The sequence below is a fragment of the Pseudorca crassidens genome, chromosome 8 (assembly GCF_039906515.1).
Source record: "Pseudorca crassidens isolate mPseCra1 chromosome 8, mPseCra1.hap1, whole genome shotgun sequence".
Classification (NCBI taxonomy): domain Eukaryota; kingdom Metazoa; phylum Chordata; class Mammalia; order Artiodactyla; family Delphinidae; genus Pseudorca; species Pseudorca crassidens.
Genome location: NC_090303.1, coordinates 104,404,775 through 104,416,579, shown reverse-complemented (window position 1 = coordinate 104,416,579; position 11,805 = coordinate 104,404,775).

Here is an 11,805-nt window from a genome sequence, read left to right as displayed (position 1 = left end):
GCAGCACCCTGAGTGAGAGCCCGAAGCGGAGACTTGATACGAGAACGATCAGATGGGGCGACAGGTAAAGTTAACACCTGCTGAGTGTGTCTGCCATTTTGTGAACTTGAGTGAGATCCAATATCTGGTCTAATCGTTACAGAGACCCGTTATGTTTAACCTTATTGCACAGATAAGGAAATGGAAGCTCGGAAGGATTAAACAGGTTGCTTATGTCACAGCTAGTAAGTGGCAGGATTCAGACTCAGTTTGTCTGACTCCAGACCCCATGCATATTCATGTCTCCTAGGCTGGGTCACCTTGCCCTTGGCTCTCTTAGGAACTGCTGGTTCCGTTTATGGAGCAGATTCCCTGGCTCAAAGAAAGCTGAAGAATGAGTATTCAAGAACCCTCCATCAGAGCCAACACCCCTGTCCCCACTGGAAAGACTGACGTCTTCTTAAACGGTAGGACTAGGGGTTGGGACGGAGTGACGTGCCGGAAGGGCTGGGTAAGGGGTCTCTTCCTCCCCTGGTTCTGCAATTGGTAATGTTGCTAAGTGCCTCACGGAAGACCTCATCTGGGGAGGGACTGCGTGATGATAACACCTGCTGGCCTTGTGGCAGCTGGACAGCCTGCAGCCGTGGATGAAGCCCAGGAAGCCGTCGGCACCCGACCCCAGTGCTCGTCTCCGTATATTAAAAGCATAACCGGGTAAAGATGGATATTAAAAGCACAGTCGAGCGGGACTCCCTTCCAGGAGAGTTCTCAGCTATCGTGCTGGCCCCGGGGCAGCAGGGACCCCGAGCGGCTGCCCCCGGCCCTCTGTCTGGTCCAACCGTCACGAAACACCCCCTTGCTGCCGGCTCCAGGGCAGGCCATTGTGAACCGTTCTTAAGCAGGGATCATTTTTCTCGTCAAGCTAAAATCAAATAGTGTAAATTCGGAACAGCAGTCAGAGGAACAAAGGGTTCAGAGGGGCGGCTGCGCAGTGTGTGCAGAGAAAGGAGAGCCCGAGTGAGCGGCCGTGTCCTCGGTGGGGCTGCAGGACCGTCCTCCCTGTCCACGGCTGGCTTTCGGGGGCGGGGCGAGCAGCGAACCCTCACACCCCCGATTGACTAGAGCAAAACACTCTCGGTAGAAGAGAGCATTTGCCGGGGCAACGCCTGCCCCTGGAACCCACCGAGCCTCCCCAGACCTGCCATCCCAGCCCGGCCGCTGTGCCCGGAAGACAACTGGGAAAGAGCCACAGCGTGGGGGCCACGCCGGGTGGGCGTCCAGCCTGCGGGCAGACGGCGGAGCGGCTGACGCAGAGCCCGGCCGGTCTGCGTGCCGTGAGTCTCAGTGGCCAGAGTTAGCATCTTGGCCGCCAGCCGGGCTCCATCACCAGGGCAGGGAGAGCCAGGCGGCCGCCCTCTTGAACTGCCAGGACTTCCGTGGCTGAAAGAACCACCGCGGATGCCTTCGGGGCCGCAATCTCAGGTCACCCCGAGAGCATCCGAAGACGAAACGAGGCCTTTCCAAAAGCCTGGAAAACGTATTTCAAACCCAGTCTGTAGAAAATCGTGTTTCCCCCGTTGTCCCAGATACACTGCAGACTGGCTGTCCTCTCCTGTCACTGGTGGACGTGGGGGTGGGGGGTGCCCTGATCGCTCTGAGGGCGACTCCTGACTTTCTGAGTGAAGCAATGAACTCGATATCGAAGGAAAATGTGCTCTTGTGCTGCTAGGGCGATGGGCACAGAATGGAGATTCTGCGGAAAGCACCACTCATTTAAAATCGGATTTTAATTTTCTTCCAGCTTTCAAAGTCCAGCCCGATTCCTGAAGCAAAAACAAAAAACAAACGGAAAAACCCAGCACTGTATTTTTCATTCTTTCTACAGAAAACAAATGCATTTATCTTATACCCTTTCTTCTAAGTAGAGGTAGATGGTTCTTTTTTTTTAACATTTGTTTATTTTTTGAATATTTTTGTATTTTTATACTTCTTTCCAACATATAGGATGAAAATTCCAAAAACCTTGCAGAATTCCACAGGGCCCTGATTGCCTATTTCCACAGCCTGCAATGCACCAGCATTCTGCTCTGACCTCCTCTTCACCCTTGAGAATCCTGGCATCCCGCCCCCTTCCTCTCTCTGGAGGACCCCTGCCCTCTGTCACGGTGTCCTCATCTTAATCACCCAGACCCACACCAAGGACTTCATGGAGAAAGCATCCCTTCCCCAGGGATGGGTTCCCAGTGCCGCCAGTTCAGCCACTGTCCAGGGAAGCGTTTGGGGATGGGGACCCGTGGCTTTCCAGACTCCAACACGCTCACAAATGTTTTGGTCCTATAGCCATTTGCCACCAGGCCTAATATGAGGATGGAGGTGCAGACTGACATTTGGGTTTCTGGAGGACTTGCAAATTCCCCACCACCACCCCTCAGTCCGTAAGCACCTGACCCCAGCCAAGCTGCTTTCTTGGGCCTCACTGGCTAGTTTTCTCTGCAGTACTGGCTGCAGCTTTAGAACCTGTAGCGGTGAAGGAGGATGCATTATTAATCCCGCGTCTCAGGCCATGCATGTTGAAAGTCACTCTCCAGCACATTAAAATCACCGGCAGGCGTGGGCCCTTATGGATGAGCTCCGGATGGGAACGTGAACGCTCAGCCCGGCCGACACGATCCTCTCACACAAGGGGTGTCACAGTCGTTTGTTAATAAACTTGGAAAAATCTATGCTTTATGCTTTTCATTCTGCCATGTTTTCCGAGCGACACTGTACTGTGAGTTCTTATAGTGAATGATTTTCCCACTCAGACATACGCAATTTGTGAAGAGACTCTCTGCTCTCGAGAAATAACGTCGAATCCGTTTTGAGTTGAAAGTCAGTGCCGTGGCGGGAACCCCCGCACCCACTGCCTCGGTGCTCGGTCACAGTGTGGACCCCTGACCCAGGTGAGGCTGACTGGTATCTGTCCGTCCATCCTCCTGTCCATATCACACAGCCAGTTAACACGGAGCGAGCGTCGCGTGCTCCACGACCAGATTCCTAAGCGTTAGCCAGGGTGTTTCTACAGAGGTTTCCCTTCTCATTTCACAGTAGAAACACGCCGGAAGGAACTGCACGGGGAGAAATGAGAGCCTGGGTCTTCCTTGCTTGGCTCAGAGAGCACGCTGACGTGGTGAGGGGTGACGACTTCAGTGTGACAGTCCCAGGACACGCGCGTTCCCTTCCTTCTCCCTTCACGGCCCCTCTACCTCATGCCCCAGCGCTGAGAAAGGAAGAAGTTAAGCACATCCCGGAGTTTCCCCAGCACTGGTGGCGGGACCGTGTGGAAAGGACCCCCCCAGCCTGCCCGTCAGCCGGCACTGCGGTGACAGAGGTAGTGAGGGTGACAACCATGCCAATGGAAAGGGGGTGGGAACACAGTGGACGGGGCCCCTCTCCAGGGCCGGGCTCCTGGATTGTCATCTTTGACTAAGTCATCGAAGGGTTGTTTCGGTAGAACGGTCACTCTCACAGCCCGTAAGGAGGGGACCCCAGGACTTTCCTCTGTTTACATAAGGGGGACCAAGGCGTGGAAGGCTTGCGCATCGCGGGCTCTGGGGTCAGGCGGGGTGCTGAGCATTGCCACTCACTCTGTCCCCGCATTCCCCGCCCTGCTCCGCCTGCCCTCAGCCCCGGGACGGACTATCTGGACACACCCAATGGGCTCCCTTGCCTTTGGCTCCAGGTGGGTTTGGGCAGTAGGAGGACCAACTGGAAATCAGAGGCGGGAGGAGAGCAAGGTGGACACTTCCCTGCTTCTTGCCTGTAGGGTCACTGTGGGCCCTGCCTCTTCCGCCACCCTCTCCCTCTAGGTTCAAGCAACTGCCCCCGCCTCCAGCCCCTCGGGCCACAGGGCGGTGACCTGCCATGACCAGCCCGGAAGTCTACACTTTCAGCTGGGTTCCCTGCACCGAACCCACATCTCAACACCCTTCTTCCATGTTTCCCCCTTAGGAACGAGGCTGGTACTTCTGCCACGTGATCATTAGCTTGCAGTCGTTCACAGGCAACTCATCAGCTTTGGGGGGAAGCCCACGGGCCCTCTCCACACGGTCTTCACCAGTCACCAGTCCACACTGGCCTCAGCCAGGATGGACCTCCTCCGGGTGCACCCACAGGCTCCCCTCAGCCTCCCCGAGGCTGCTTCTTTGCCAGCACTGCCTGTCTCAGCCTGGATCACCCTAGGTAGCCCCTGTAATGACCCGGGGCTTGGCTCTCACATCCCTTCCGGCCGGAATCCTTCATGATCTCACACCAGGCAGAAGTGTCAAGTTCACATTCCTGGAAGGCAACCCCCTTCCTTCTCCCTCAGTACATACAGCTTAAGGCTACCCTGCTGGGGGGGGACACCTTGTGCTGGCTGGCTGGCTTCTGGAGACCCTCCTATGTGGGGGCTGGTCCCCTCTACTCAGGAGAAGGGTGGTACCACGAACCTCCTGCGCTGGGGGCCGAACCTGGACTGAAGGTTGACACGGCATAAACGTGGAGGGTTGGCAGGCTTTGGCATTGAGGAACCGGATTTAAATTCCGGCTCCGTGCCTTCGTGGCTGGGGACCTGGACCAGCGATCTGGCCCGGCCATCCTGCAAGCCTCCGGAAGGGCCCTGCCTCTCCACAGCCTTCTCTACCTCCTGGAACCCGCCTCCCCCCTCCCCCCAGCACAGTTCAAAGCTCTGCACCAGACCTTGTCCTTCCCTCATTGTTTCCTGCAGGTTGGCTTTGTTTCCCTACCAGACTATCAAATTTGTGGGCTGGACGCATTAACACAAACACAAAGGGTTGGTGAGATCAGCAGGAGTGAAAAAGATGCTGATAGGAATAGTTCCAGGTACCACTGGGCCACTAAGAACCTCAGTTTCTTCTTTTAGAAACTCTGGGGTTGGAGGAGTGTCTGACTTTTTATTCCCAGGGCAACAAAGGAGGCACCCCCTGGAGCTGGGCCTTATGCTTCTCTTTGATGTGAATTTCTCCCTCACCAGGGCTAGTGGTCCTTTTTTTGTCTTGTTCTGACTTACGGTTCAGATAGGCTCCACCTAGCACTACTTCATCCAATGGCCACATGGCCCCAGGAACCACAGACCAGAGGCTTCTCCATGACCACAACTGTGTCCTCAATAAGAATGCATTGCTTTTTAGCCACAGAAGGACTGAAGGAAAGAGAGCAGATGAATCACCGTTTAAGTGACCACATTTATCACAACCCCATGGAACTCACACTCTGATGGAGGTATATCCACAGCCCCATCTTCATATTAAAAATGCCAAATATTTTGACCTAAAAGGTACCTTAAAGTATATGCTAATTTAAAACACCCTTTGACAAACCAGAAAACTGAAAAGGCTTTGACAGCCTGAAACGCAGGTGGTCCGACTCCCAGTCCACACTGGGACGAAAGGCTGAGTGTTTTCGTCTAAGCGACCAGAACCTTCTGCCCCAGCTCGTTCACTCTTTCGCGAGGATGCCTCCAAGATGGCTCCCTTCAGCGGTGGCACACGGCTGCCTTTGGACACTGCTTCACGCTCTTCAAAGTTCCTTCCATTTTCCCACTGAACCGTCTCAACAACCCCACGGAGCTGGCTTCTGCAGCCTCGTTCTTCGGATGACAGAACAGCTTGCCTGAGAGACTGCGTGCGGAGATGAAGCGCCCCAAGCCTTCCCTACCTGGATGTGGGCAGAGTCGCCCAGTCCCGGCTCCTCCCGGCACGGCACCTGAGTTCTGCAGGACGCCCTGTGCTGGCGGTGCGGATTCGCCTTGACCCACGCACTCCGTGCAGAGGGTCCCCCAAACCTCCAGTGCCCAGTCTCAGGGAGCGGAGGATGAGGCAGGGGTGGCCGTAGAGAGTCAAGCTGAGTGGTCCACCCAAGCATCAAAGCTTTGGCGGCGCCTCACGGCAGCCCCTCATCCCTGATAGCAGAGCCAACAGTCCAGTAGATGTTGACCTAATGCTGCCTGACCCACCGCCACACCTGCTTCCGGCTCTAGAAAGTGGGGAATAATGAAAATGTCACCCTCACACGCTTGTCGTGAGGATCAGGTGAGCTGATACACGGAGTGCGTGTAAAACGGGGTCTGGCCCCAGCACCTGCTGCCTGAGTGTTGCGATGGCATCACCTCATTGCTTCGGATAAGCAGCCACTCGGCATTACACTGTGCACGTACAAAGCCTCATTCTCCTACCGTTAAACCAGAGCTCAAGGTCGGGGAAAGGGTGAGCACCTGCTTCCTCCCCAGGCTGGAAGCAGCAGCAGACGCTGGGAGGTGAGGGTGCCCCATCTTCCACGGCCTGAGGCATCAGCCTGTGGTCTGGGGCTGAGGTTAACTCCAGCCACTGAGCTCGTGGGTCATTACCAGGGCTGCAGAAGCGCTGCCTGCAGCGAGGTCACAGGTCTGGTCTACCTGCTTCTCAACCACGCCACCCCCCTGCCCAGGCAGGATAGGAACTCCAGCGCAGGGAGGCTGGAATCCTGAATTTTCTGTTTTGCGGTGTCACTTGTCCACGTTTGAATCCACATCTCCTCCTTCCATACTGCAACAAGACTTTCCTTTTCCCTGTATACGGAGCTTAGATTGGAAAAAAAGATGTTTGAATTGACGCTACCGTTAAGTCATGTCTTCCTGGGACACAACTTCCGGGCAAAGGGGCTTAAATCAGTAGAGTGCCCCCTCTATCCCAGTCCAGGGAGAGGTGGCAGAGGTGCATGCACTTGCATTAATTAGGCATCTACTGCATGCATGCCTATGACAGGCCCTATCAACCTGCGGATACAGGAACAAGGTACAGCAACAGGACAGACCAAGAAACACAATGTCATGGCACCGTGGGGTACGTGCCGTGACGGGCCTCGGTCCTGGGCGCCTTGGGAAGCCAGTGGAGGGATGCTTTCCAGCCTGGGTGAGGAAGAGGTTGGGAACGGAGCCAGGAGGAGGCATTCCTGGGGAGGAGGCTAGCTTCGGTTTACAATGCAGATTCTGAGAGTCGTTGAGCTGAAAGAAACCTTTGTGCTCAGGACTTTTTGACAGTTAAAAAAAAAACTAACAGGGATTCCAGAAGAAGTGAGAGGAACGACTCACAGACGGCTGTCTCCCTCCTGGTCCCCAGGAGCCTGGCCCAAACAGGGAGGCTCCCATTCCCAGGGCTTTGAGGGAAGCTGGTCACCCAGGTCTCCCTGCCAGGAACTAGCTAGCAGGGGCAGGTTTAGGTGGCAGAGACCCCAAAGGTAAGCCAGAGGGTCTCCACCTTGATGCTGGTTAGAATCACCCAGGGAGCTTTAACTCACCCCCCATGTGCAGACAGGTGCTATTGGAATCCAGAGGCTCTAAGCTTGGTGCACAGAACCCTGTATCCCGTGTCTTGTTTGTTCGTTCACTTCTAATAATTTTGATTGAAGTATAGCTGAATCACAATGTTGTGTTAATTTCTGCTGTACAGCAGTGATTTGGTTTTATACACACGCACACACACACACACACATATATACACACATTCTTTTCTTGTATATTCTTTTCCATTATGGTTCATCACAGGATACTGAATATAGTTCTCTGCGCTCTACAGTAGGACTTTGGTGTTTATCTTCTGTGTCTTGTTGGATGTGCAGCCTGCTGGGTGCTAGGGATAGAGGATGGTTTTTCCCATTTCATAGAGGAAGCAGATCCGGGAGGGCCAGGTGGCTTGTCAGATGTCACAGATGTGGCAAGAGAGGCACAGAGTCGAGTTTGCAAGCCCAGTGCCTGCTTCTCCACTGGCCGGAGGTCCTGGCCTTGCACTGACCCACTCACAGCCAGGCACCCAGTGGAACTGCTGTGAAGGGCACATTTTTCAAGTTCCCTGGAACCACTCACTTGTGAGAGGGCCGCAGAGCCCTGAGGCTCCTCAGGGTGAGCTGTTTTGTCACGAACCCTTATTGGGAACGGCAAGACTGAGCTGTCACGCTTAGTCCTGGTTCCACCCGGACTCTAGGTCATGCGGGACAAGAGGCTGGGGTGAGGTCCGCAGGGGCCAAGGCCCTGAGAGCATCCGGGATCTGCCAGGGAGGAAAGGAAGCCAAGGAAGAGCCCCATCTAGCTGCCGAGCCCTTGCTCCTCAGGAGCAGGGAGGGGCACGCCCGGACCCCTGACTCTGCGTTGCTCTTCTGCTACTGCTGTCCCCCGGCAACCTCTGGGACCCACGGTCATCTCTCAGGGCCACCCAAGGCCATCGTCAGGCCTGAGAGGAGCAGAGGCACAGACGCACACGGAGGGAAAATGATTCGTGGAGACTCACAGGGAGAAGACATTTGTGTGACGATGGAGGTAGGTCTTGGGATGCTGCATCCGCAAGCCAAGGAATGCTGGCGGCTGATAGCCACCATCAGGGGCCGGAACAGGCAAGGAAGGGGATGCCCATACCCTGACCTCAGACTTCCAGCCTCCAGGACTGGGAGAGAAAAGATTTCTGTGGTCTTAAGGCCCCCAATCTGTGGTGTTTTATTACGGCAGCCCCAGGAAACTGACAGAGACGGGTAAAATGACAACTGCATGTCAAGCCGTGCCAGGAGGGGGGCTCAGGAGGCTGGGGAAGACTGTCTACCACCTCCAGCCACCCCAGAGCTTGTGAGGGGGCTGCACAGGAATATGGACTAAGGTAGAGGGACCCTTAGAGGGGAGCTGGTCTATACCCCATTCGACACACAGTGTACAGCCCAGAGACGGCATCAGGGTAGAAGGGGGCTGAGGCCAGAGCCCACACCCGGGGGTTCTTTCCTGGGAGCCCTCAGAAGATGTGCCTTGGCCTCTTGGCCTCTGCAGCTCCGATTGGTGTCTGGGACACAGAAGAGGCTCAGAATAATCTGGTGGCTGTCTGCTGTCCCTAGGTTGGCCAGCACCCACACGACACCCTCTTCCCACGCCTAGCCTGGGAACACTGAAGCCTGAGCGATTTGAGAACAGTGCCAGGGTGCAATCCACTTCTCAGCCAGACGGAGGGAGGACCTTGGCCTCTGGAGGTGAGGCAGGAGCAGCTCAGGACAAAGTATGTTTCTATTATCACGCAGACTTACAACTCATCTGCCCAGCCCGACCCTGCCCGGAGCACCACACGGAGGGACAGACGGCGCCGGGAGCCCTTCCAGCCTCCTCTGCAGCCCGCCTCTGGCTCTCCCTGATTTGTTTCACTTGGAGGAATTGTTTTGTTTTAATTTACCTTCATTTGGCCATTTCTTACATAAGCCCCCTGGCCCAGGTCATTTGCTAGGTTGTCCGTCCCCCACATTCTAAGGTCCCTGGGAACATTCCGGACGCCACTGGACAAGGGGGATTTAAACACAATGTTTGCACCAAGAAAGAGTGGGTTGACTTTGCGCGGAAAATAAAATGTTCCCGCCAGAAGCAACTTGAGAAGTGGCCACCCACTCAGGGTTTTTTACAGATAAGGCCACTGAGGCCTAAAGAGCTGAGAGGACTTGCTCAAGGTCACACTCAAGGTCACAAGGTCGTTAGTGACAGCCGGGGGCACCGTGAGCGGGTCCCTCCCTCGCCCTCTTCTTCCCCTTTCTTTCTCCAGCTACTTCACAGCCCACTCCCGCCTCCCCCCACCCCCCAATCAAGTTCCCTGGCCCATCCTCCCACCCATCCCCCTCTCTAGACCATCCTCCCACCCATCCCTCCTCTCTAGCCCGGGCCTCTCCAGGGAATGAAAAGACGCATCCCTCCCAAGAGCGCCGGACACTCCCAGCGCCGCGCCTCCGACCGCGGCCTCCAGGGCGCCCACCGCTCCTTCCCAGACTCGGCGCTACAGACCCCGCTTTTGTACGCGAACCTGAACCGGCCAACTTTCTGCGGCAGGTGGGGCCGGGTCTTCTTAGCTCACCCCTCTTCCTCCCTCCATCCCGCCCCCGCCCATCACGGAGACTCAATTCCAAGGGGAGGAGGGAGGAAGAAGGCCAGTCCCCGACTCCTTGCTGAGGACGACACTGTCCTCCGAAGCCGACCCTGAGCCTCCGGCCCGCCGCCCGCAGGGCCCTCCGCCTGCGGTTCCGCCCTCCGCCTGCGGTTGCCGCCGGCTCAGCAGCGCTCGAGCCTGGAGGCGCGTGGCCGGGGCGCTGGCGTGGTGGGCCGCGGGCTCCCGGGGCGCGCCCCTTCCCCCGACCCCAGTCCCGGTCCGGTCCCGTACACTCCCCTCGGACCGCCTTCACCATTTGACCACGAAGCGGGACCAGAGCAACTCCCAGCAGCCGAGAGCTCGGGCCCCTCTGGTCCGGTGGGCGGTCCCTGGGCGCGCTCTGGGCTGGAGGAGGGTGTCGGCGCCCAGCCCCGCGCCGGCCCCGGACCCGCAGAAGACCCGCCAGCAGCGGCGGCCACGGGCAAGGGCTGCCGGGGAGAAGTGCCCCAGACACTCACCGCAGGTGCCAGGGCGCGCCGGAGTTCAGATGGGTCTTTCTGGAACCAGAACGGCTTTTTTCCTCTGACAGCCGGTGTCAGGAGTCAGCCCGCCGCCGGGCTCGCCCCGCCCGGCCCTTGCACACACGCCAACACACAGGCACACACTTGCACACGCGCCCTGCGCATCGCACAGGCTCCCGGAGGCCCGGCCCGGGACCGCAGGGACTAGCCCTGGGGGGCGCGGAGGGGGGGTCTGCAGGTCTCCCCGGTCGCTCCGGGGAGTGAACCATTTCCAATCTCGCGTAGGGACGAAGGTGCGGGCCGAGGTTGAAGACCCTGGAGCCCAAGAGGGCAGCCCGGAGGCCACCCCGGAGCCGCGGCGGGGGGGGGGGGCGTCAGGAAAAGTCGGTGCCCTCGGAGACGAGGGGTGGTGGGACTGACCGAGGCTGGCCTTTGCCCGCGGGGCGCAGGGCGGGGATGGGGCCGGGTGGGGGGGCTGGGACCCGTGCACTCCCCCTCCCCCGCCAGCCTTGCCCGTGGCAGCGCAGTACTGTACGCCCGGCTTCGCCCAGATCCCCTCGGAGGAGGCGGAAGATGGAAGTTGGCTTTTGTCTGACCCGGTCAGACAGCCGTTTTGTGGGATAAAGGCTTAACGCTCGGTGAACACGCAGAAAAAGCTCAGCGCTGGCCCTCTGACAGTCCCATTGTCTGGGGCCTGAGCCCAGCGGTTTGGTCTGAAAGCGCCAAGTTCATGACATTTCAAAGAGAAATGATACTGGAGGTGGGGTGGGAAGGGGAGGGAAGGGTGGGCCGGAGAAACAAAACCCTAGGAGATAGCAAAATTTGGCTCCTTGACCGCGGGACTCCTCGGCAGCCCTCTTCACACCCGTTCAGACCAAGTCCCTTTCTCAGGACACCTCTGGGTGGGGAGCCACGCAGATAGAGTCAGGATCACCAGGGGCTGCCGTTTGCAAGGTGAAGGTGTGAAAAGATGCCCAGATGAGCACTGTGGAAGCTTCTAGGACTATAAGCAAAGCCCCACAGCCAGCAGCGCAAGCTCCCATTGTCTGCACTGCCCCGCAGGACGAGACTTTGCCAAAAGGACTTTAGGTGACAAAACGGGTTTATTTTAAAGAGCTAGAGTGTTATTGTTTTCTTTCATTTTTATTACTGTTATTACCATATCCTTTTTAAAAAAACATTATTTTCTGAGCCAGGGAGCAAAGAAGCTTCCATTTTTAGTGTTTAATTTGTTTAATGTGCCTCTCTGCAAAAGCAAATAATTCGGGAGAGAAAGCGGAGCAGTCAGGAAATTGAATGTGTTTTGTCTCCAGCCAAGTTTCCCTTGAGTGATTTCGTTTGCTTTCTGTCTCGCCGAGCAGGCTCTGCTCTCGGACCTCCAGCAGGCTTTGCCAGGCCGGCAGGCGAGG